We start from the raw sequence: 6,144 nt of genomic DNA, 5'->3' as shown, positions 1-6,144 counted from the left end.
TCCTGTTGAAGTACAATTTGTCCCTTTTGAATAGGTGACTTCTGCCCCAGAACTGGTCCCAATACCCCAAGAGTCTGAAGCCCTCCCTCCTGCACCATGCTTCAGGCTTCCCTATCTACCTATTTCTACTTTTGCTAGCACGTGGCAATGGGAGTAATCCAGAGATTGCTTTTTCCCAGCCGAAGGGGGAATCTGAGTCAAAGAATCCACCCATTGGCCAGAGGACTGACAGACAGGTAGCTGTGTTTCTGAGTCTAGCAACGTGTTAGTGATCGTGCTGCAGTCATTGTTTCTGGGAGCGGGCGGAAAGATGCCGACTTTCATACTCAACACAAATCTGAGCCGCTCCAACATCCCGGACGTGCTGGCGGAGGAGTTGACGGCGGTGCTGTCCAAGGAGCTGGGCAAACCTGAGCAGTACATCGCAGTGCACATCGTGCCGGACCAGATGAATCAGTTCGGGGGATCCACTGAGCCCTGTGCTCTCGGATCCCTCTCCAGCATCGGCAAAATCGGCAGCAAGCAGAACAAAACATACTCCAAAATTCTGTTCGAGCTGGTCAACAAGCACCTGCACATTTCTCCAGACAGGATGTACATCATGTTCCAAGACCTGGATGCTGCTAATGTTGGCTGGAATCGCAGCACCTTCTGATCCAGAGCATTCCTAAATGATCACTGTAATAAAAAATATTAAATTAAAGGAATATTAAATACAGACTGACATTAGTTCTGAGTGGTATGCATTCTTGCACACAGAGCATCTAACAACAATTTAATCCACCTCAATTCCACCATGGTTAAACAACACAACTAACAAGCAGAACTCAACACGAGATTTCAAATTTGTTAGCCATGCCCAGCAGAAGAACATCACTGAATTTCGCTCAAATGAGCAAATTGATGATTTAGGTCCTACTTTTTTAACTTCCATCCTATCTCCTGAAAATCTGACCGTAGGATCTCAATACTTACCCTTACTATGTCGTTGGTGCCAATGTGTACCACAACTTCTGGTGCACTCCCTTCCTGTACCCTCTTCTTGATGTCCTTTACCCTGGCACCAGGAAGGCAACATAGCATGTGGGACTCACGTGATGGTTACAGAAATGCCTGTCACAGAATCAAAGAATCACAAAATTGTTACAGCGCAGAAGGAGGCCATTCAGCCCATCATGTCCACACCAGCTCTCTGAATGAGGAATTCACCTAATGCGATTTCCCCACCTTCGCCCTGTAACCGTGCACATTCTTCCTTCTCTGATAACAGTCTAATTCCCTTTTGGAGGCCTCGATTGAACCTGCCTCCACCACACTCTCAGGCAGTGCATTCCAGACCTTAACCACTTGCTGTGTGAAGAAATTTTTCCTCATGTTGCTTTCGCTTCTCTTGCTAATTACTTTAAATCTGTGCCCTCTTGTTCTTGATCCTTACCTGAGTGGGAACAGTTTCTCTCTATCTACTCTGTCCAGACCCCTGATGATTTTGAATACCTCTATCAAATCACCTCTCCGCCTTCTCTTCTCCGAGGAAAACAGTCCCAACTTCTCCAATCTATCTTTATAACTGAAGTTCCTCATCCCTGGAACCATTCCCGTGGATCTTTTCTGTACTCTCTCCAATGCTTAATGTCTGTCCCCCTGACTATGGAATCTCCTATAACAACTGCATTGCTACACTTTGCTGTTCCATTCTGTGCAGTCCCTTGCCCATTGGTGTAGTCACTCCCAGCAGTCTCCAAAGCTGAACTTGACAGTGCCCCGAAGATTCCTTTCTTGCTCATACCCAACACCATCCCTTTACTGGCTTACAACCAGTGGCTATCATTGAATTAGTTAAGAAGGGGCACTCAGTCCCAGACCAGCATAGCCTTTGCCTGAACTCCATTTCTTTCAACTTCATCCCTTATCTGTTAGTTCTTCATGTCCTCATATACATATGTTATATGTATACACACACAAACCATCTCTTCCAATTTATCACATTCTTCTTTATTCCCCACTCTTCACTCTCCCAAAATCTTACTCTTTCTATTGCCATTTCTCTCTCAATTGCAACTCTCTTTGGCTCCACATATCTTACAGTCTAAACCTGCCATCTCCCTTTCTTGACATTTTATTCCTTCATCACAATCTCCCTGTCCCACCATCACCTCTCTCTGACTCTTCCTCCCCAGTGATCTATCTTCTTCCTCTCGCACCTCTCTCTTTGTCTCAGTGTCGTTATTGGGCTTGTTTGCGCTTATGTACAGAGCCAGGGAAAGTAAGGGTCGTATGGAGGCCAGGAGTGATTAAATGACAAAAAGGATGATGACACAAGGCAAAAAGGGGGTATATAAATGCAAGCTGTTGTTGTCATTTTTGGCAATAGAACAAGTAAAGAGGTGTAAATGATTAGAGCATCTTCATTTCCAGCACTTGCTGGCCCAAGAAACTTGGAGCAATCGTTATGATCTATTGTTAAACTAAAATGTTGTATCTGGAAGACTGAAAAGTACCCAGTGGAAAGTACTTTAGGCAAGCTCGAGGAACAGCTCCTCATCTTTCGATTAAGCACTTTACAACTTTCCAGCTAAGGTTACACTTTCCTGCCATACTAAACTGTTCCGGTCCACTTTAACCACTGTGTACAACTTTCCAGGTGACTGCACCATCCAGCACTTCCACCTTTACTCTGCTAATGCTCTTTGTAATGTTCATTCACCCTACTCTGCTGTTTTTTTTGTACTACAGGCCTTCATGAAACTAGAATTATAGAATAATTACAGCACAGAAGGTGGTCATTCGACCCATCGTGTCCGTGCTGGCTCTCTGCAAGAGCAACTCACGAGTCTCTAAAACTCACTCAGGCGGCGCAGTGGTTAGCACCGCAGCCTCACAGCTCCAGTGACCCGGGTTCAGTTCTGGGTACTGTCTGTGCGGAGTTTGCAAGTTCTCCCTGTGACCGTGTGAGTTTCTGCCGGGTGCTCCGGTTTCCTCCCACAGCCAAGGACTTGCAGGTTGATAGTTAAATTGGCCATTGTAAATTACCCCGAGTGTAGATAGGTGGTAGGAGAATGGAGGGAAGATGGGGATGTGGTACGGAGTATGGGATTAATGTAGAATTAGTATAAATGGGTGGTTGATGGTCAGTACAGACTCAATGGGCCACAGGGCCTGTTTCAGTGCTGTATGACTGTATGACCTCTAGTCCCACTCCCTTGCATTTTCTCTGTAGCCCTGCAAATTGTTTTCTCTTCAGATAATTACCTAGTTCACTTTTGAAAGCCTCGATTGTATTTGCCTCCACCACAGTCTCGGGCCCTGCATTCCAGATCCTAACCACTCGCTGCGTTAAAAAAAAAAAGGTTTTTCCTCATGTCGCTGTTGCTTCTTTTGCCAATTACCTTGAATCGGTGTCCTCTGGTTCTGGATCCTTCTGCTAATGGGAACAGTTTCTCCCTATCTACTCTGTCCAGAGCCCTCATGATTTTGAATACCTCTATCAAATCACCTCTTAATCTTCTCTTCTCCAAGGCAAACAGCTCCAGCTTCTCCAACCTATCCAGGTAACTGAAGTTCCTCATCCCGGGAACCATTCTTGTGAATCCTTTCTGCACCCTCTCTAACACCTTCAAATCCTTCCTAAAGTCTGATGCACAGAATTGGACACAATACTCCAGTTGAGGTCAAACCAGTGTTTTATGCAGGTTTATCATAACTTTCTTGCTTTTGTACTCTATGCCATTACTTATAAATCCCAGGATCCCATATGCTTTATTAACTGCTTTCTCAATTTGCCCTGCCACCTTCAATGATTTAGTTTAGTTTAGAGATACAGCACTGAAACAGGCCCTTCGGCCCACCGAGTCTGTGCCGACCATCAACCACCCATTTATACTAATCCTACACTAATCCCATATTCCTACCACATCCCCACCTGTCCCTATATTTCCCTACCACCTACCTATACTAGGGGCAATTGCTAATGGCCAATTTACCTATCAACCTGCAAGTCTTTGGCATGTGGGAGGAAACCGGAGCACCTGGAGGAAACCCACGCAAACACAGGGAGAACTTGCAAGCTCCACACAGGCAGTACCCAGAATTGAACCCGGGTCACTGGAGCTGTGAGGCTGCGGTGCTAACCACTGCGCCGCTGTGCCACCCATTTGTGCACATATAACCCCAGGTATATCCTGCACCCTCTTTAGAATTTTATTTTGCCTCTTCTTGTTCTTCCCACCAAAATCACTTTGCACTTCTCTGCATTAAATTTCACTTTCCATTTGTCCACCCATTGCAGCAGCCTGTCTATGTTCACTTGAAGTTTATCACTATCCTCCCTGCAGTTCACAACACTTCCAAGTAAAATTGTGCCCTGTAAAAACCCAAGTCTAGGTCTTAAATATATATTAAGAAAAGCAAGGGTCCTAACACTGACCCGTGGGGAAGCCCACTGTACAGTCAAGGTACAATCCCACCAGGGGGAAAGGAAGAGCAAACAAATCTAGCGCTCCCTGGATGATGAAAGTAAGATGAAGCAGAAAAAGGGTGCATGTGACAGATGTCAGGTTTATAATGCAAGTGAGAACCAGTGAATAGAGAAGGTTCAGCGGGGAAGTGAAAAAACAAATAACAGAAACAGAGAATCGGGCGGCACAGTGGTGCAGTGGTTAGCACCGCAGCCTCACAGCTCCAGGGACCCGGGTTCAATTCTGGGTACTGCCTGTGTGGAGTTTGCAAGTTCTCCTTGTGTCTGCGTGGGTTTCCTCCGGGTGCTCCGGTTTCCTCCCACATGCCAAAGACTTGCAGGTTGATAGGTAAATTGGCCATTATAAATTGCCCCTAGTATAGGTAGGTGGTAGGGAAATATAGGGACAGGTGGGAATGTGGTAGGAATATGGAATTAGTGTAGGATTAGTATAAATGGGTGGTTGATGGTCGGCACAGACTCGGTGGGCCGAAGCGCCTGTTTCAGTGCTGTATCTCTAAATAAATAAAAAGAATGGAGGAGAAGAGACTGGTAGCTAACATGAAAGGGAATCCAAAGTCTTCTATAGGCATATAGATCGTAAAAAGGTGGTAAAAGGAGGAGTTGGGCTGATTAGAGACCAAAAAGGGGATTTACGCATGAAGACAGGGGGCATGGCTGAGCTATTAATGAATACTTTGTATCTGTCTTTGCCAAGGAAGAAGATGCTGCACAGGCCATGGTGAAACAGGAGGTAATTCAGACACCTGAAGATTTTAAAACTGATAAGGAGGAGGTATATTGGAGAGGCTGTCTGTATTTAAAGTTGATAAAGCACCAGGACTGGATGAGATGTATCCAAGGATACTGAAAGGAAGCGAGAGTGGAAATTGCAAAGGCACTGGCCATAATTTTCCAGTCTTCCTTACATTCAGGGGTGGTGCCAAAGGACTAGAGAATTGCAAATGTTACACCCTTGTTCAAAAAAGGGGTGTCAAGATAAGCCCAGCAACTACAGGCCAGTCTTTTTAAATTTTGTTACTGGGGAAATTTCTAGAAACGATAATTTGGAAGAAAATTCATAGTCAATTATACAGTTAATTGTGGAAAGCCAGCATGGATTTGTGAAAGGCAAATCATATTTAACTAACTTGCTTGTGTTTTTTGATGACAGAGAGGATTGATGAGGGTAATGCTATTGATGTGGTGTAAATGGACTTCCAAAAGGCATTTGATAAAGTGCCACATAACAGTCTTGTCAGCAAAGTTAGAGCCCATAGAATAAAAGAGACAATAGAAACATGGATATGGAATTGGCAAAATGACAGGAAACAGAATAGCAGTTAACGGTTGTTTGTCGGACTGGAGGAGGGTTTGTAGGGGAGTTCCCCAGGGGTTGGTGTTAGGACCCTTGTTCTTCCTGATATATATTAATGACCAAGACCTTGGTGTACAAGGCATAATTTCAAAATTTGCAGACAATACAAAATGTGGAAACATTGTGAACTGTGAGAAGGATAGCGTAGAACTTCAAAAGGGCATAGACAGGCTGATGGAATGGGCAGCTAAATGACGTGAAATTTAATGCAGAGAAGTGTGAGGTGATTCATTTTGGTAGAAAGAAAGCAGAGAGTTAATATAAAATAAAAGTACAATTCTAAAAGGGGTGCAGGAGCAGAGGGACCTGGGGG

The 6,144-nt window shown here is 44.7% G+C and overlaps 1 pseudogene; it reads left to right on the top strand.

The window, feature by feature from the left end:
* The first annotated feature begins 226 nt into the window (after window positions 1-226).
* Window positions 227-676, top strand: LOC137380228 (macrophage migration inhibitory factor pseudogene; annotated as a pseudogene).
* The last annotated feature ends 5,468 nt before the right edge of the window (window positions 677-6,144 follow it).

The sequence above is a fragment of the Heterodontus francisci genome, chromosome 2 (assembly GCF_036365525.1).
Source record: "Heterodontus francisci isolate sHetFra1 chromosome 2, sHetFra1.hap1, whole genome shotgun sequence".
Taxonomy (NCBI): domain Eukaryota; kingdom Metazoa; phylum Chordata; class Chondrichthyes; order Heterodontiformes; family Heterodontidae; genus Heterodontus; species Heterodontus francisci.
Note: the sequence above shows the minus strand (reverse complement) of the source record. Positions and strands in the feature narration are given on the sequence as shown.